This window comes from Solanum lycopersicum, chromosome 11 (assembly GCF_036512215.1).
Source record: "Solanum lycopersicum chromosome 11, SLM_r2.1".
Taxonomy (NCBI): domain Eukaryota; kingdom Viridiplantae; phylum Streptophyta; class Magnoliopsida; order Solanales; family Solanaceae; genus Solanum; species Solanum lycopersicum.
This window is the reverse complement of record NC_090810.1, coordinates 17,672,844-17,694,121: the sequence shown is the minus strand read 5'-3', so window position 1 is coordinate 17,694,121 and position 21,278 is coordinate 17,672,844. Positions and strand designations below refer to the sequence as shown.

Sequence of the window (21,278 nt, the reverse complement as noted above, 5' to 3'; positions counted from 1 at the left end):
ATGTTCATGATCATGCAAGCAGGGTTAGCTTGCGATCACTTCTGGTCCTAGGTATAGTGTCCATGTCAGGGGTAGCTCGAGGCATGACACACTTTCATTGATTGCAATAGAGGCTTTGTAGACATTGTAAGGCTATCATTTGTAGTTGTAATTTCACTTGTCACATGTAGAAGTTCAGCTAGTCAAAATGTGTTGTAGATGAAGCTTCTCATCAGTAATCTGAACAGTAGATTATTTTCTCATCGTAGGTTACTTGTAAAACATCTGTTCATAAGGTACTTATCTGCCTCATCGATAGTTGGGTGTGACATGTTCTTTAAACTCTTTGAACTCTACTAGTGACATTTTATATGGTTAAATAGAGATAGGATGAATATCTGGAATTATGTATATGTCGAAGTCTATTTCTCTCTCAGGAGGGATTCCGATAGATCATCTAGAAAGACTTCTGGAAACTCTTTTACTACTGAAACTAAAACTAACTGAATAGGAGGTATCTCAACACTAGAGTCATTCACTTGGACTACGTTATAGACACTCCCCTTAGAAAATTCTTTCCTTGCTTTAGGTTATGACTTGAAATGACCCTTAGGCACTGCTAAATTGTTTTTCCACGGTAAGACTTGCTCATTTGAAAACTAAAACTTGAAAACTTGTGTTCTACAATTTCTTGATGCGTAGAAGGCATGAAGCCAGTCTATAACAAGAAAGACATCGAAATCTATCATGTTTAACACAATTAAATCATCCATGGTACTTATAGTAAATGGTAACGGGACAATCATGATAAACTCACTCACCTAATATAGACTCACCAAAAGGAATCGAAACACCGAAGGTTTCACTAAGTTGTTCAGGAATAACATCAAAATACATAACAACATATGGATTTACAAAATATAAACTCCCTCTTGGTTTTATCTAAGCATAAACATTGGAGTTAAAAACCCAAATAATACTAGTGACAACATCTGGAAAATATTCTTGCGCTCTTGCCTATTGTTTATAACATATAAGCGGTTTGATCCTCCATACTATTTCCTTGCATGTTCTTTGGACACACTTTTTTGAAGTGGCCCTCTTGTCAACACTTGAAGCCACATGTTTGGCCGTGACGAAATTTCCTTGTTGGATTTTACCACAGCTAGCATATACAGGAGCCTGATTACCTCTTTGTTCCACACTACCCTGAAACTGTGCAAGTCTAGATCTGAAGTTATGTTAATTCTGGCAGTATACAAACCTTTATACCTACTTTCAGGTTTACTAGAAGATGATGGAGCCGTTCCATTTTGTTTGTGTTGGAAAGATGACTGATTGGAATTACTTTTATGCCTCCCTAAATCATTTCATGCATTATCCCCCTTGTTCTTGATCTCCACTCTATCTCTAAGCTTCTTTTCCTATACATTATTCACATAGATCATCAACCTCGAAGTTTCTATGTCCCCAATAAGCATTTTTGCCCGACCTTCTTTGCTTGATAGATGAGAAAATAAGCAACAAACAGTTTCTTCCTACTCCTCATGTATGCAACCATTTCCGGAGGATAATGGGATAGTTAGGTAAAGTTCAATCCATATTATTGGATACTAAAAGAAACTTGCTTAAGTGTGAGCAACTCATGTACCTTCGCCTCTTCCAGTTCTCAAGGAAATAAAATCCCCAAGAAAGCTTTCTCAAAACATGCCCAACTCGCAAGTGGTGCATCATCAGCTCTACCCCCTTCCACTTGTCAAACAAAGTCCTTGAAGAATTCTTCAGTTCATATACAGCTAGTTCAACTCATTAAGCATCAACAACATGCATAACATAAAATACCTTTTTGAGCTCCTCAATAAATTTCTCTGGATCCTTAGTAGTGCTTGAACTAGTAAGACTTGGAGGGTTCATTCTCAATGACTCAGGAATCCTTAAAGTGTCATCCCCTTCTTTTGATCTCCTCTCTGTGGCCCAACCTGATGAGTCACATCTTGGATCGACATCCTTATTGCTTCTATAAATTCAACATTAGTGACTTTACCTTGAGATTGCATTTTAGGTGCATTTGGTAACTCATGTTCTTCAACATTCCTCCTAGTTGGATGACCTTTTACTGCTCTTTGTGGAGGAATGTGTAACAGCATAAATGAATTACGTTGAACTAGATCAAAGTATGAGTTTTATGAGTTTCTAACGTCATTAAATGATTTATAATGATTTCCTTAGGCGGTGGATAAAGTTTGATGACGTTTGGAGCTAAAAAAACGTCCAAGAATTTCCATGACATTCGGAAGGTGTTCCTTAGAATATGCTTGTGTATCCTTATGTGTTTTGTAAAGTATTACTTGTTCGTTTTGGTTGAAGTGGGATGATTAATACATAGATGACTATGTTTAAGGGTTCAATGTATGGGTACGACTAAGGGGTCCTAGAAGATGACCCAGAACTTGACAACAAAGCTTCCAAGACATGTCCAATCGATGCCCTAGCACCAAAAGACCGTAGTCCTACTAACTGGCCTTCGTTTGGGGGCATAGCTCCACCCTTAGTGGTGGGATATAAACCCCCATGATTTATCCTCAGTCCCGATCAACGCCCTAGTAGTGGCGACTCCCTATAGGTAGTGGCCGCCGATTGGTCATTGTATAAGTTGTCACAAAAATCTGCATAGATTGGCGTGTTTATTTATATTCACCCCAAGCCTTTTATGAACCATGTATGATTATTTTTAGGTTTTATAGGTTTTATAATAAAATTTTAAGTCCTAAACCTAGAAAAGACCCCTCATTTCAAATATTCAAAACCCTCTCTCAAGAAAGAACTCTCCCAAACTCCATAGAAGTTTGAACTCAAAGAAGATCTAGGCGGTCTAGTAGTGGACGTTTCCTTCATGAAATTTTCTTGGGTTTCTTATCATTGAGGTATGTTAGTCATCCTTTAACCTACTTACATTCAAGGAATCACTATAGAGAGATTTCAAGAAAAAGGTTTCAGACTTCAACTTCCGTATTCGTTAACTCTAAGTACGGGTCTCTGCCTAATAATTTTTTAATGATTAAAATAAGTTTTTCTTAGTGTTAAATAATGAGTTTAATGTCAAAACTTCAATGAAACCATGTTTATGCCTTTTTATCAACTTTTAGCTTATGAAATGGGGTTAATGAGAATGGTTAGGAGATGTTAAAGTTTTCTTTTCATAATGGTTATATTGTGATTTAGCTACATCCCTATGGTCTATTTTGTGTTTAATTATTGGATTAATTGTGAATAGGTGGTGAAAGCTTGGATGAATGGTAAGTTGGTTATGTTTTCTACTTCTTATTATGAAAGCTCTTGAGTGGTATGATCCATCTGTGGTGGCGGTGATTATTTGAAGTTCATGATTGTATTGTACAAATGTGTGTATTGTGAATGTTTCCTTGAAGGCATATAATGTGAATTTAAATGATGATTATGATGGTTATGCATGATATGTCTTAGAAGATTGAAATGTGCATCTTAATGATATTATGTCTAAGTGAAGAATATATTCATGTTAAGCATGCTAGTGTATGAAATGTGATGAATGAAGAAGTAAACATGGTTAGAAGTCAATGTCATGAGAATGGTAATTATGTGAAAAGGTGTGTTCTCTTGTATACACTTACACACACATTTGAAATGAACAAATGAAACTAATGAATGTGAATGGGGAATTGTGGAGTAGACACTCTTCGTGAGTAGATATGATGTGTCTATACCATTCTCTAATCTTCCTAAAACACTAATGAATAAAAAGGGGAGGTTTGTGGTGAACACTCTTGGTGAATTAAGATGAAGTATTTAGTAGAAACCTCACTATTTCGCAAGAGCTTTATAATAAAGGTTGGAGGATGGATACCCTTAGTGAGTTGAGATGTTGTTTCTAGTAGTTATTCCCTAACCTTTAGTAATGAATGTTTAAGAGTATGTGGAGGTGTTATGCTTATCATCAAGAGGATATGAAGATGGGGTGGTTACACTTCGTGAATTGAGATGTTGTATCCAATATACCTTTTTAGATGATTACTCCTCGTTAGTAGATGATGATTTACATAGAGTAAATATCCTTATTGCTTAAATAGACGCCGCTATAGCTATTGAAGATTCAATGTAAAGGCTAGGAGAATGACCCTAACCTAGGCAAGTGGGGATCCGTCATTCGATAGGGGTTAATATCAGGATACCATATCTAGATCTCATGGTCTATATCGGTTTAAGCTATCCCACACAAAATAATGTAATGAAGTAAGTCTTAAAAAGTGTACTACTTAGGGATGGTGGTGGTATGGGACGTTGTCTATCCATTGCACGAATAGCCACTTGAAAGGGAAGTCGTGGTGTGTCTTATATGCAATGAATGAATGAGTTATTATGTGACGTAAATAAATTTATGTAACTTAATATCTAATATTAAGAAAACATGTTAAAGTTATGTCATGTATGATGAAATCTATAAATGATTAATGTGGTGTGCCTAAGCTCATGGGATCCTCAAGGAGCACATTGTGGGAGTAGTAGTATGGGATGCTACTTTTACATTGTACTTGTGTAACTTCTAAGTACACATGGGTAAGGGAACCTATGTGAAGCATTTAAATGCAAGTATGTTTCTTAAATCACTGGATATAAAGTGTGGACTTGTTACCCGTACAAAGTAAGCATGTAATAAGTAGTCTTGAGGATCACTTAGGTGTGCATCAAAGGAATTGTATGGGTGGTTCATTCATTTATTACATTAGTGAGTCTTAGGATAACCTTGGTTAGAAAAATTCTAAGGGAATTTGAGTTCACTGTAAAGTGTTGGGTTTACTATAATGTTCCTCAAGTTTACAGTAAAGTTGTTCTTTATGCTAAAATTATGGAAGTTATTTTCTATGTGCTAGATAAGAGTTTAAATGTTGTTTTACATCTATATTCATGAAGGATTCACTTACGTGGCATGAAGGCTTATTTCTATTAAAATGTCCTCTTTTCGCTTGTTTTTGCATAAGGCATACTTAGTACAATAGTTGTACTAACCCCATACTTTTCAATACTCTATAAGTATAGGTTGGAGGCAAGTTGAAGGTTAGATAGAAAGCTTGGGAATTTACTCTCTCAAGACTAAGTATATCCTCCTCTATTTGAGGGCATAGTCTTTATTTCTTTAGTTCTTATTTAAGACTTGTATAAGACTTATTATGTATTTTCTTTCAGTCTAAAGGGTCGTGTCCCTACGATTTCTAGGTTTAGTATTTAAGTTTGCCTGTGACGATGAGACTACCTTTTAGTATTGATAAAAAATCTTTCCTTATTATTATTATTTCGTGAAAATTTTTAATTCCACACTACCTTTCATTTCTTATGTGATGAATGATAGCAAGAAGGCTAGTACAAGACCTATGAAAGTATAAGTACGCAATTGTTCCGACCCAAGGGTTGTCATAACTTCTAGGGAGTACTTTGGGGTCATGACAAACTTGGTGCCAGAGCATAACTTATGAGAAATAGTTTAGGGTATACAAGTGTCACATTGCACATATAGTAGAGTCTTGTTCATCTGTGTGAATCACGACAACACCCATGAGTGAGAGGTTATAAGGCGGTAGAAGTTTCACTTTCTTCATTATTCTAATGTTATGCCTTAGAGTTGATTTATATAAAACGTGTTTGTCAACCTATTTTCTTGTGTTTATAGGGCATGAATACAACGAGGTCCCTCGCTAGAAGGAAGGAGGAAGGTGTAGCTAATGAGAGAATCCATCCCTGTGGTGATCAAGTCCCGTTAGTTGAACAAGAGGAAGTGAATAAAGAGGTTCCCCATCAAGAAACTCAGGTACCTCTATAAACTCAAGGACCTTAAATGACTATATGCCTCCTATTTACCAAGGCCCTCTAGCTCCCCAAGTTGAAGGGGATATTACTTAAACGGAGATAAGGGTTGCCCCTATGAATATGACCCCACTCATGATGATTCAATATCATATCATCGCTATCATTTAGTTTCAAAAGCTAACCAATGAGGTGGACCTCAACCTTATGTAAGTACTCCCGCTTCTAGGATTCGATATTTCATAAGGATGAATCATTTTACTTTTCATGGCACTAAGATGGATGAAGATCCACAAATATTCTTGGATGAGGTATTCAGTGTGGTGGATGCTATTGGTGTGACTCCTACGGAGGAAGAAGAATTAGCCTCTTATCAAGTCAATGATGTAGCTCAAATGTTATTTGAGCAAAGCAAGGATGAAAGACTTTAAGGTGAAGGTCCGGTAGATCGGGAAGTGTTCAAAGCGGCTTTTCTTGATAGGTTTTCCCCTTAGGGTGGAGAGAAAATAAGATGGTAGAATTCATTAATCTTACAAGGGGGATTTACTGTGAATGAGTACTTTCTCAAATTCACCCAACTCTCTATGTATGCCCCCAACGATAGTAGTCAACCTTAGGTCTACGATGAACAAATTTGTGATGGGGGTGTATAGATTTGTGGAAAAAGAGTGTCGTACAACAATGATCCCTTATGATATGGATATCTCTAGGATCATGCTTGTATGCCCAATAAATTGAGGATTCCAAATATAGGACGAGGAATAGGGATGGTTAGAGGCCTAGGGTTGATAAACCTTGTCAAACCAAACCAAACAAGAGGTTCTATCATCAAGAATATTCCATAGGAACAAGCATAGAGTTTCCAACCAATGTTCTCAAGGAGGTGGCCATACTTTTGAGAGGTTAAGGTGTGCTACTTGTGGGAAGAAACACTTGGGTAAGTGTTTTACCAGAACGGATGGTTGTTTTGGGTGTGGTAATAAGGGTCACAAGATGAGGGACTTTCCTAACCTCAAGTAAAAGGGTAAAAAGTTCAACCAAGCTCCTCAACATTGTCTAGATCCAAATGCTTCTAAATAGAATCGTTTCTTATTATTTGGGACTGAGTAAGGAGTTAATCCGGAAAAGAATCCCCAAAGATTTATTTATTTTGGGTGGTCATGTTTATTTCATAATATGATCATTTATGGTCTTGTAACTCATAATTTCATGTCTTCATGTTAGATTGCTTGAAAGATGAATTCTTTAATTTTTGAGCATGCTTCATTGTTAGGATGTTGGCATTCATTGTAAAGAATTTCAAAATTTGACTTAATTGTATTTTCATGAGTAATGGTTTCATTCTATGTAGAAATAATGTGTATGAGCATACGTAGTGTTGGAAAGTTATTTCTTCCATAAATGAACATATGAGAGTGTGTTTTGAATTGTGGAATTTGTTCCAAAAGTTACCTATGCTTGTAGCAAATGCTTATCAATGTGTAGTTGTGTTCCTTGCTAACTTGGTGTATTAAATATGAGTGTTTTGAACTTAACTATATGTGTTAAATGTTGCTAGTTGATTCCTTGATGACCTTAAAAATGTTTAGTGTCATTTGAGGACGAATGTTATTCCAAGTAGGGGAGAATGTAACACCCTAAAATTAATTAGGTAGAAATAGAGACAAGCATCAGTATGATGAGTTTATAGATTCCTAAAATTATTTATAATCATATCCTTAGTCAGTGTATAATGTTTGGTGACGTTTCGAGGTCAAACGTCTATGACGTTTAGAAGGTGTGCCTTAGAATGTGCTTGTGTGTCCTTATGTGTTTTGGCAAGTTTTACGTGTTTGTTTTGGCTGAAATTGAAGTGGGATAATGTAAGACCTAGATTACTATATTTAGGGGTTCAATGTCCAGGTACTAATCCACCTAGGACCACAAGGGTTCTAGAAGAGGACCAAAGACCTTACAAGATAGCTGCCAAGACATGTCCAATCAATGAATTAGAACCAATAAATCGTAGTCCTGTTGATGGCCCATCGTTTGAGGGCTTAGATCAACCCTTAGTGGTTGGATATTAAACCATATGATGTTGCCTCAGTCTCTTTTGATTCTCTATCAAGACGAGCCCTCGACCAGGCGACGCCCCGTAGCTAGTGGTCGTCGATGGGTCATTTTAAAAGCTATCACAAAAATGTACCTAGCATGGGGTGCTTTTATAAATTCACCCCGAGACTTTTATGAACCATTGATGATTATTTTAAGTTTATAGGGGTTTTTAGGTAGTGTTAAGTCCTAGCATAAGACAAGACCACTCATTTCAAATATTCAAAACCCTCTCTCAAGAAAGAACTTTCCCAAACTCCATAGAAACTTGAAGTCAAGGAAGAGATAGGAGGGCTGGATGTGGAATTTTCCTTCATAAAATTTTCTTGGGTTTCTTCTCATTGAGGTACGGTAGTCATCCTTGAACCTTCTTCCATTCAACAAGTCACTGTAACGAGATTTCAACAAAAGGGTTTTAAACTGCAACTTCTTTATTCCTTGACTCTAAGTATGGTTCTTTTCTTTATAATGTTTTAATGATTAAAATGAGTTGTTATTAGTGTTAAATGATTATTTTAATGTCAAAATATCTATGAAACCAAGTCAAAATGCGTGTAATGAGCATAATTAGGAGATTTAATGTTATGTTTTCTTGATGGTTATATTGTGATTTACCAATTTCCCTAAGGTCTATTTTGTGATGAATTATTGGAGTAATTGTGAATAGGTGGTGAAAGATTGGATGAATGGCAAGTTGCTTATGTTGTCTACTTCTTATTATGAAATGCTCTTGAGTGGTATGGTCCACCCTATGTGGCAGTGTTTACATGAAATTCATGGTTATATTGTACAAATGTATGTTTTGTGAATGTGGCCTTGAAGGCATATAATGTGAAGTGAACTAATAATTATGATAATTATGCATTATATGTCTTAGAAGATTGAAATGGCATCTTAATGATATTATATCTAAGTGAAGAATATGCTCATGTTAAGCATGCTAGTGTGTGAACTGTGATGAATGAAGAAGTAAACATGTTTAGAAGTCAATGTCATGATAATGGTGATTATTTGAAAAGGTGTGCTCTCTTGTATACACTAACGCACACACTTGAAATTAATGAATGAAGCTAATGAATGTGAATGGGGGATTGTGGGGTGGACAGTCTTCGTGAGTAGATATGAAGTATCTAGACCATTACCTACGCTTCCTAAAAGACAAATGAATGAAAAGGGGAGTTTTTGGGTGAGCACTCTTTGTGATATGAAGTATTTAGTAGCAACCTCACTATTTCCCAAGAGCTTTCTAACATAGCTTGGAGGATGGATACCCTTCGTAAGTTGAGATGTGGTGTCTAGTATGTATTCCCTAACCTTTAATAATGAATGTTTAAGACTCTGTGAGGGATTTATGCTTATTACCGAGAGGATATGAAGAAGGGGTGGTTAAACTTTGTGAGGTGAGATGTTGTATCCAATGTACCTATTAAGATGAGTACTCCTCGTTAGTAGAGAATGAGTTACTTAGAAGAAATATTTGTATCTCTTAACTCTACATCCGTGTTGGTATAGTTATCGTAGATTCCATGTGAAGGCTAGGAGAATGACCCTACCCTAGGTAAGTGGTGATCCCTCATTCTATAGGAGTTAATATCGAGATTCCATGTCTAGTTCTCAAGGTCTATGTAGGTTAAAGCTATCCCCCACAAAAGAATGTGATGAATTAAGTATTCTAAAAAGTGTAGTACTTAGGTATGGTGGTGGTATGGGGTGTTATCTATCCATTGCGTGAGTAACCACTTGAAAAGGAAGTCTTGGTGTGTCTTATATGCAATTAATGAATGAGTTATAATGTGATATAAATAAATTTATGTTACTTAATGTTTAATGTTAAGAAAACATGTTAAAGTTATGTTTTGTATGATGAAATCTATGAACGATGAATGTGGTTGTAACAACCCTAAAAAATCGATAAGCTAAGTAATGCTTAATTTGTATATAATTCCTACGATTAGACCGGGTTCACACGGATTGATGCGCGTATAACTAGACCTCTAAAACCTTGTGACATCCAAGCCAAGTAACTTGCGGAGTTAGTTGATATAGGAAAGGTTGGGTTCAATCATGTAGGGCTCCCGAATATGAAGATTTACTCGGATGAGTCTTTACCGGACTTAAAGAGGGGAAATCTTAAGTTTGGAGGGTCTAAGGGTAAACTTCTCTTTTTGGGGGGAAAGGGCCGAAATTCTTTTGTTCAGTATAAGCATTGTTCTTCCTTGAACATGATCTTCTTTTCAAGATTATGAATTCTCATAAAAATGCCAATATTTTTGTTTGTCAAATATTAAGTATGTTTTTTGGAGAAGAGACTATATAAAATCTAACACAAACTCATTGGGACTGCTCAATGGCTGAAAGCTTGTTGTATAGAAAATTTGTGCACTTACCAAATCAGAGGTGACAGCTTTCTGGCAGTTGTCTCATCACACTACAAAAAAAACAACTTTTAGCGGCATTAAATATTGATATTAATAAAAAGTATTAAAGTCTTCACCGACATTAGATAAGTGTCACTATAACCAATGTCGCTAAAGTGTTTAGGTACATATACAAAAAGTGTCACTTAACACTAAAATGCATATTTAAAGGAAATTAAGAATTAATTGTCTCCAAAGATCATTTTTGTTGTAGTGTCACCTTTTCATATCGCAGTACCCTTGCAAAGTTTCCTTAGTAGCTTCTTGAGAAGATATGTTGGCTCACTCTCCTTTTGAATGAATTAATTTGATGTTTGTCATGTTGACTATGTCAACCATAAAGAGTTATTAACTATTGAACTAACAACTTTGTCCACTCTAATTGGTGTAGTATGTTGACGCGTCACCAACCTCTGACACGACAGCTTTACAGCTTTACCCCTTTATAGAACTAGACGAGAGAACTCATTTTGGGACATGCCTATGCATCTGTGACCATTATAAAAACTCCTAGAATATAATATTTTCACCCTTTTTTGATAATTACACACATATATTCCTGACACTATCTTTGTTCATTCGTCTCACTCTGATTAGTCCCAATAATAAGTATTTGGTTCCTTGTTAGATCTATAAATTTGTTAAATCATCAAAACGTATCATCAGCCCCAAATTGACATATTCCCCCTTTTTAATGATAATAGACTTTTTCACCAGTTCCCCCTATCAACAAGACCACTTCACTAAAGTTTTATCATCCCCAAAGTTTGTCAAATCATCAAAAAAGCATTTCCCCTTTTTAATGATGACAAACAATTTCTTCCCCTTATCGGCATGACCATGTCCTCGTCAATTAGGTAGCATTGACTCTTCTTATCGATAATGGGCATGTCTTCTTCAAAGTAGCTAACATCATTAATCTCATAACTTAACAATTTCCCCGCTTTTGACATCATAAAAAAGGGTCTAAGCAGTAAACCAATCAGACAGAAATGGAGTTCAAGCAAATTCATGGACACTCGGGTAACACTAAGCATGGGTAAAAATTCATAAAGTAATGAGACAACTAAGTCGAAATAAGATATTTCTTATTCATAAACAAAACATTAGCAATAAAAGCATTGCACATATTATTACAAACTAGAACCAAAACAATGCCCACTCAGTTTCGATAAAAATTGAGGAATGAGGAATGAATTAGAAGTTAAGAAGAGAAGAGATGACTTAGAGACAGGGGATTTAAAGAACATAATCAATAAGCATATCCCTTAGCGTATTTTCAGTAGCCTCTTTTGAAGTTCATATTCTTTGTTGTCCTTGCATCATGTTCAACCTTCCAGGCTGCCATTTTTTTTCAACCAGGTCCCTCTGATAGTGTTATGCCAGAAGCTCAGCCTTTAGGTATACCATTTCAGTATCCCTGTTAGCAAGTGCAATTGTAAGAGCTTACAACAGCAGCAAAAGTTTGTCATAACAAAAAGATTTGTAAATCAAACTTACTCAAGGCCTACGAGATGAATTAATCAATAAATGAGAAACAAAAATATTACATTTAATTTTTTAGTTTTTTTAACTAAACACCCTCCTATTAGAAATATTTTATGTTTTCAGAGTATCAACTTCCTTCATTTTTGAGCATCATCTTTTCCACTTCTTCTTTTTGCATGGTGGATCTGGTCCCTCTTCACACTCAAAAACATCTTCATCAAAAATTTCTCCAGCAAGAACAAATAATTTAACAATTTGAAGTGTTTTTTAGAGAGGAGAAAAGAGGGTTTCGAAAAACTCTTATATTTGGAAGTGAAATTGAATTTTCTAGGGAAATGAAAGAAATATGGAATATAAAAAAGTTAAAAGGGTTTATTATGTTCAACGAGGTGTCATTTGGTATTTTAAAGATGGGCCAGTGGTAAGATACCTGAATGATAGACATGTGGCAATGCAGCGATTCTCATGCATATTCAAAATGCAATGTTAAGAGTGCTACCTTCGAAAATGGACTAAGTCCCTCTCTATGTGATAGCCTTGATCTATCTTGACCTCCATTTTCATTTGGCTATTTTGCGATGTTTGTATGCCAATAAAAGTATGAGACTAAACTTGCTAAAACATATATAATTGAAAAATAAGGATATTTGCGCCCTTTGCATAGTCATGAGAGAACTTATTATTTCAAGCATGATCCATTCAAAAATGTTTCAGCATTCCAAACATCAGTTTTAATATTTTGGCCAGGTCTTCAAATAGCTTCAAGTTGTTGCTTGATCCACAAGATTGAGACCATCAAGCTGCACCTTCTACATAGTCTGCCTCAGTTGTTAAAAGAGCAACTGAATCTTGTCTTTTAGTTACCCATGAATGAGATATCATTCTTAATCATAAGCCATTCATGAAGTACTCTTTCTACCAACTGGATATACAGTATTATCAATATTACCACATCTCTCAAAATACTCTCAAAATAAAAAAAAAACTCATAATGAGCAGAATAGAAACATGTCCATGTCTTCTTCAACTATCTTAGGATTTTCTGAGTTGCCTTCAAATGTGATTTTGGTCGATAATGTTCGAATCTTGCATAAATTCTTACACTTGCATCATTTACATCTGGACCATATTTATCCCACATCCAACATTGATTTGGTCCGCATGAGAATATAAATTGACTTGACATCCATAATACGAAACTCCTTCACCAACTTCTCTGAGCTGGTACCACGTTCCTATCTTAGAAACCCTTCATGATGACATTACTCCTTTTTAGCATTGTCTTGATATCAAATACTTTAACCCTTTGAGCAACTCCTTGATGAACTTTTCTTGACAAACAACGATACCTTTTGAGGTTTGTTGAAATTGTAGTTCTATGAAGAAGTCTCCCATAATGCTCATTTATAAATCACAGCCTATGAATGCGGTAAAATCTTCAGACAATAACTGAAAAGGTTTCTTCAAAGATAACATCGTCGACATACAGTTGAATGATAAGCAATTCATTTACTTGTGATTTCAAAAGGGGGATTTTGTCAATTTTACCTCTTTTGAAACCATTGTTGAGAGGAACTTGGACAACCTGTCACCGGGTTGCGAAACAAAGTGTTATACTTTGACTCTTTCAAACTGGGCTTTATTAGATTCTCTATTCTCGTCTCCATAATTCACATTTGAGTGTGAACTCCATCAGCTTTGTTCAATAGTGTCCACAACACTGGGTCCCTCATCTGGTTCATAATTTGCATCAACTTCCTTGAGATTGTTGCATTCATAAAGAAGATGTTCTTCAGCAAGATCACTATTTATACTACCTTTCTGAATTTTAAGCATCTCTTCAATATCAAAATCTTCTTTGTTTTGCAACTTACTTCTCAATTCTTCAAGGTTCATCAAAAATCATATGAACATCTTAACAATGCATAATTTTTATACACCAAATAAGCATTGTTAGAGGATGAATATCCCATACATACTATATCAAACCTCATTGATATTGAGATTCTCAATATTATAATTTTGACCACAAAATATGTTACTCATCATTTCAGTCCGAAGGATCTTTGAAAGATTATAAAGCTGCATATTTTACATGAAGGATGGTTTGATTTGCTTCTCTTTATTACCAATTTCACAACCTTTGTTATCTACAAATTTCATTCTGTGTAGACTAGGACCAGGTCCCTTGAAAGAAGTTTGTGTAGTAGAGAAACGTTTACAAGGGCATTTCTCTCATGTCATACCTAAATATTCTAAATTTGAGCACTAAAGCAAGTGAGAGTGTCACAACGATTAGTAATCAGATCAGTAACACGCTCTAGCATCTCTATTCTATCAAGATCATTGCCTAAGAGAGAAATTTTGTGACCACACGTTCTTTTTGATAAGAACTTACCTTTATTTCATTCATCACAAATCTATCAAACACTTAAAATATTGTACGTCAACCATTGACATAGTATACTTCCTTAATAGTGTGTTCCATAGATTTCGCAAACATGTCTGGCCGCAAAAAATATACCCCTTATTTCTATCGTCAAATGAGACATCTCCACCTTGAAGTGTCTTGAAAAAGAGGAAGCATTTTAATTTTCCCAGTCATTTGTTTTGAGCAATCACTATTCATAAACCAACACTAACTGATGCTACCTCCTCTCATTTGCATAGAAAATATGTTGTTAGCCTTAGGAACCCATTTGAGATAGAGTTCCAGTAAGCATATAACTGAGTGAAGAGTTAATCCTTTGTCCAATAAGGTAGGATGGTTTTCTTCAACTCTGGAATAAAAGCAGGACCACTTCCTTCTTATGTCTGTTCGTGTGTTAACTAGATCCCATCTTCTTCTTGTTCCTCTATTTGTATTAGATTGAGACGTTATCTTCAGTCATTTTCCAAGATGCACAATGTTTCCTTTAATGACCATCACGACCACAATAAAAACAAAAAAAGTTGTTAGACACAGCCACATATTTTCTGTGGAAATTGAAAGATAGATTTTTTCTTGAATTTCCTAACCCCTTCTTATCATTTTTACCTTGACCAGTAACATTGGCAAGCAATTTTTAAGAGGTGGTCCATTTGAGATGTTTTGTCAAGTTCTTCTTTGACATGGACCAAGTCTCTCCCTAAATGATTCGTTCTCTCCAAGGCCATAACAAGTTTTATTCAGCGGTATTCAAACTAGTTTCTAGCTCGACTTACACGTTGTTGGCCTCCCCTTTACCTCTGCCACATTCTCACTCAGCAAATTTAATTTTCCCTAAGTTCTAGATTTTCAACTTCTAAAAATACTAATTTTTGTTCCACAACAGTCATTTGGTTAACCAAGTCTACTTTTTCTTATTAAAGTATATTTAGGTTGTTGTTCATCACATCATCTTCAGTTGTACACTCAATGAACGAGTCAATCAAAAAACTGGCTAGATTCCTCTCAGTCTTAAAAGAGTAAACTAGCAAGTTTTGTTTTAGATCAGAAAGGGTTACCTGTCTTAGGCTTCTTAATCATCAAATTTTGCCATAAAAGCAACCATGGCATCAAACAAATCTTCATCATCTTTGAATACAAGCATGGATGCATCTTTAAGATGTTCTTACACTCCTGAGTCACTTTAAGAATCACCCTAGACAAAAGATCCTTCTTCATAACACAGTCAACAGATTCGGTTCTTCTTGACTTGTCATGGACCTGGTCCCTTCTTTCATTTTCGTCTTTAAAAATGAGACAGTACTTTCTTCTATGCATCTTCTAAACATGAAGATGTTCAAATAGAGCATTAAACGGTAATACTTTACGATCCCTGGCTTCATAGACAATATCAACTTCATCAGTCCAAGATCTGGGAAGAATCTCAAGTATGTTAGTGACCTCCTTCCCCATAGTGACAGGTTCTTCTAGAAACATGAGCTCATTTGTGATGGTACAGAATATAGTACTCGTTTCTTGAATAAATTCACCTTCTTCCATTGTGAAGCTTTCAAACATAGTAGTGAAGAGATCTAATTTAGATTTCTTTGTTTATTCAGTACCTTCGTACATTATTTTCAAAGAATTCTAGATTTCCTTGTCTGATTCACTAGATAAAATTAGATCATATTCATTTGCTCCGATTCCACACATTCAGTGCTTCCTAGCCTGTTTATTTTTATCAACATCCCTTTGGTCAAAGTCATTGTATATTCGTCGGGTTTTGAGAAAGACCCTTGTAACATCCCCCTATTTTACTTCTATAGTTGGTACGTAGGGACCCTCACAAATAGCATCCGACAACTCACAATATTTAGCCATTATATAGTCAAACATGCTCCTTTTTCACCATCAATAGTACAGACCGTTAAACAGAGGTAGCTTCGTTGGAGACCGACCTTATTGCATGTTTCATGGCGAAGCCATTCTTTACAGGATTCTCTCTCTTGGTGTTAACCAAATAGAATGCCCAAGCACTGATACCGATTGATGGAATGTTTGTGCCCACTTATCTGTCAAAGACCAATTCCCTTGATTTAGAAAGTAAAGTAACTAAAATATAAGTAGAAAGTAAACAGTTGGAAGTAAGATCTACAAAAGTATTTTACGTGGAAATCCCCTTTCTCAAGAGTGGTGAAAACCACAACCTGTCCTCTAAGGCTTTTCAACCCAAACTTCATTTCACTCATACAGAGCAATAATTCAGATTACAAGTTCTTGCAATGTAGGAATGTACCTCGAAATTCCTTCCCCCCTAAATGTAGTAACTCTACTACAAAGAAAGTAACTAGGGAGATACCAAACTGCCCACTAATCTACCTAACTCAAGATAGCTTTGAACTTGACTAAATAGATACAATACTTCCCACTAAATCAGTTATTTCTAACCGATTTAGTATTTTAAAAACCCAACAAAATATCTGAATACTTTATAGATTAGGAACAAATTTGCAATCTAAGCACGAAAGATATTATCCTAAGACAATTAGACTACTTTCATCTCTATCATGTACTTGTTGCTCTTGAGGATTCTTCTTCTTGAAAGTAGGTCTTTGAAAGTGTTCTTGAGAATTTTAAACTTGCAAAAACTTATAAAATGATAGACATAAAACTCAAACTCAACAAATATACTTAAACAGTCTATCATATCCTTTTGTTGAGTTTGAGTACTGTTCTTCCTTGAAGATGACCTTCTTTTCAAGCTTACAAATTTTCACAAAAACATCCAAGTTTTTGTTTGCCAAATCTTAAGTTTGTGTTTTGGAGAAGATACTATATAAACTCAACACAAACTCGTTGAGACCACTCATTGGCTAAGAGCTTGCTGTTTAGAAAAGTTGTGCACCTACCACATCAAAGGTGACAACTTTTCTAACAACTATCTTCTCACCTTTTCATATTGCAGTCTTGCAGGGACCAGATCGCTTGCAAACATTTCTTAGTAGCATCTTGAGACGACGTGCTGTCTCAATCCTCTTTTTTAATGAATTAATTTTTTGTTTTTCGTGTTGGCTAACTCAACCATAAAGAGTTATTGATTGTTGGACAAATAACTTTGTCCATTCTTATTAGTGTATTACGTTGATGCCTCACCAACCTCTGACATGACAGCTTTATATTTTTACACCATTATAGAACTGGACGATAGAAATCAGTCAGGGACCAGGTCCCTGCATTTAAGAGGCTTATCTAAACACCTATAATATAACATATTTTCCCACACCAATTTTTTTGAATACCTGAAAAGTAACGAGATGTAAAAACCCGCACTTAGAAATATATAATGGAGACCTCCTCGTGGAGGTCTTTTGAAGACATTTAAGACGAAGAAGCAGCGATAACATATATCAGAAGGAAACAGGAAGGATTCCGAATTCAACCCCTTGAAATTATTGAACCTTACATTACAATTGGAGTAACAGTAAGCATTTTACTATTATTTTTCCAATATAAAAGAAAAATGTTTGGATCTGCTCTTCCAGCTGCATGTATATATAAAGCAAACTGCAAACCTTCTTTGCTTCTCCTTCGTTTCATTATTTGGGTGGGTCATTTAGCAAAAGTAGTGTTGCCAATATGTGTTAGAATAAAACAGAATTATTGATTTTGATAAATTTTGCAGAAATAGGAAGTATCCAAATTTACTGAATCTGTAAGAAAGAAGAACAAAAATTTTATTTACAAAAACTAAAATTCTGTAAAACACGTACCAGAATCTAAAGTATTTTAACAGGAAAAAGATCAAGTCCACTGAACTCACAGTGTCGCCTTAAAAAAATTATTCCCCTCTAATATCTTAGGTTTAATTTTGAATATGATCAATTAGGGTAAAAATGATCTCAATCAATAGAGTATTAGATACAAAATAACTCTAGTGTCAGCGAACCAGGAAATAGCAGCAAAATACACGAAGTAATTTATTGTGCAGAAGAAGAACAAGTGATCAAAAAAATTAGTAAAGAAAATTCTAAAGAGTGCATGGTATTTATAGGCAAGAGGAACAGGTTCCGAATGGTTGCAGTCCTATCAAAAATTACACGACCATCAATGAAGCTTTGTCACCTTTCTAATGATACTGGCTTTTGGTGAAAGTTGAAAACTTTCACAATAGTCATTTCCAAAAGTGGAGGGAATTTTACATAAAATAGAAAAGTTTTTTTAAATCAAATAGGTCGCGCGCGGATCCGAGTCGAGTCGATTTAGTCAACTAAAAAGTTGAAACATTTCAGTTAATTCAACTAAATAACTGAAACCGTTTCTCTTATCAACTAATTAATTGAAAATATTTTGGCTATTTAATTAATTAAATAAATAAATAATTAAAATAAAATTTGTCCAAAAAATAATTTCTCGATAAGCCGAAGCCGAGACGAACGAGTGACAACGGCGCGAGGGGATCCCTCTCTTCGATCCTTTTAACAATTAATAGGAGAGTTTCAATATTTAAACTCTTCAATTTTTCTTTCTACCACCGATGAGGGACAAATGCCTTTTCATTAAAGCATAAAAGGACTTTTCAATTTCACAACTCTTCAAGTTCTCAACTTTTAAAGTTCCTCTATTTCACATCAATTCTTGCTACATACCCAACAAGTTATTGAGCAACAATGGGTTCTAGGGCCTAAATCTGTAGGATTTTACACTACCTTAAGGGGTAGTTTTGGAACTATCTTTTTGAGATTTACAACTATAGTCTTCCAGAATTCACCCTTAAAGACCTAAAGTTGTTTATATATTATGTTTGTAAAAAAAAAGTTGAAGTGTTACATAGATGAATTCGGAGTCTACCAAAGCAGTATGAAAGAACATAGGTCATGAACTATATTTAGGTGAAAAAGTGTACCTTGGAAAGTAGTCTATCAGTCATTTTAACACCTTCCATAAGTGTCTTAGAAGTGGCACAACACCTAGCCTTAGATTCATCAATTTTGGAGAAGCTCTCTTTAAAACAGAAGAAACTCGTTTCATATTATCAGCAACATCTAGAAGAGATTTCAAAAACTTATGCAATAGCATTTATGCAGAGGATAAAACAAAATCACAAGTATAACGTATACTAATAAGTGAATGTGGGAACATCTGGTAAAGCATGTGCCTAGAAAACTAACTTAAATGACAACTTTTTTCTTCATTTTCTGAAACTCATAATCTTTTATCTTTAGGAGTTCTTCCTTCTCAGCCACTAGTTTCACCAAGTCATCCCTCGAAAGATCCTCTATATCTAAATTAGAATCAGAAGATACAGCTTGTTTAGTACGTCTTATTCTTCGTTTTACATTTTCATTTGTGTTATCTTTTGATGCTAAATTAGGACCCGAGTCATCATTCTCATCTTGACCCTGAGAATCCGCAGAAACTGAAGCTTCATATTTTCAAATCACTTCTCCATTCTCTTTGTGCCTCCTAGTTTGCTTTGGGATTGAGATGTTTCTTTTTCATAATACTGGGGGTGCAGAGGATGAAATTCCGAACCGTTACAAGACATGATCATGGAATAGAGTAACCTTATTCACTATTAGCTGAATCAGCAATATTAAGGTGCATATGAAAATTGAACATTTCTTCTTTTCAGAAGTACAGAGTAACTCATACATAATTTCTCAAGGCATCAAACTTAGTCGAACCTGACAGGTAACTATTTTTCAAATAATGTAGGTCTGGATGTCCCTTTGAAACCTGACACAGCCAATCAAACTGATAAATAGGCTACAACTCCATAACCCACTCAATACCACTCATCCCAAGAACAAGCTCCAAATATTGCAAACTATCTCAAAATAGTTGTTTCTAAAATTACGTAAGCTGGTAGCATCCAATTAAGGTAGAGAATCAAGAATATATGCATGCAGGCTGATTTAATGTGTGCAGAGCAGGGTAAAAATGAATGCAAGAATGTAACGCAAAATTTAAGAGTCAATATGACAAATTATTGATGTTGTAACGAAAAATGAACTAAGCACGATTTTCTCATATTCCATGATTATCACCGATTGTTTTACATACAACGATTTACTTCAAACATAGGTATCAACAATTTCTTAATTCAAATTCAACACAACGGATGATGGTACGCTTCAGGTATTTGAACAAAATCACGATTGAATTGTAATTTTTTTTGTGATAACTTTAATTGTTTTATTAAATATATTTGGATTTCTTTTCATGATCATTTTCTTATGATTTATTATTTTGGGAATTTGTCTTTTTTCTTACAATCTTTATATTGGGTACATAGCAAGAGTAAATGGGAAATGGAGGAAAGAGGAGAAAAAGAGAAAATTGAAAACTAGGGAACTTGAAAAGTCCTCTTATACTTTTGTAAAAAGGAATTTCTCCCTCATCAGCGGTAGAAAGAAAAATAGAAAAGTTTAAATAGAGAAACAATTCTATTAATTGCTAAAAGGGTTTGAAAGAGGGAGCCCACCCTCCTCGCGTCATCGGCGTCATCACTCAACTTTGACTACGAAAAATGATCGAGAAATTATTTTTTGGACAAAGTTTGTTTTAATTATTTAGTCAATTATTTTTATAATTATTTAAATTATATTAAATGAACAAAAATTTTCAATTAATTAATTAAGAGAAAATTGTCTAACCCCCCCCCCCCAAACTTATACGAAAAATCTCACTACACACTCCAACTTCAGATATGTCCTATTACCCACTTGAACTTTATATTGCTCGATTTTCGACTAAGTCCTGACCTATCATGGGAGGTGTTCTCGCCGCCTCTAGGTGCGTTAGAAGGCAAAATTTGACAAAAAATTCCGCCTTCTCCAATGGTCATCTTCCCCACCATTATATAAACTGTTGTTTCTTCTTCCCCACCATTAACCCTTGTTCCTTTTATTAAAACAAACACGATTTATTCTCAAAATTAAGTAGGATTTAGTTGTTAATGTTCATTTATACTTTAAATCTTCAAGTTAGGATTTGTAATCTTCTCTAATTTCTTATGAAGGTCTTTAATTTGATTTGAATTTTCTCAAAATTCATCAAAA

The 21,278-nt window shown here is 35.0% G+C and overlaps 1 pseudogene; it reads right to left on the bottom strand.

The window, feature by feature from the left end:
* Window positions 1–17,474: 17,474 nt before the first annotated feature.
* On the bottom strand, window positions 17,475–19,871 carry LOC112940251 (grpE protein homolog 2, mitochondrial-like; annotated as a pseudogene).
* Window positions 19,872–21,278: the final 1,407 nt, after the last annotated feature.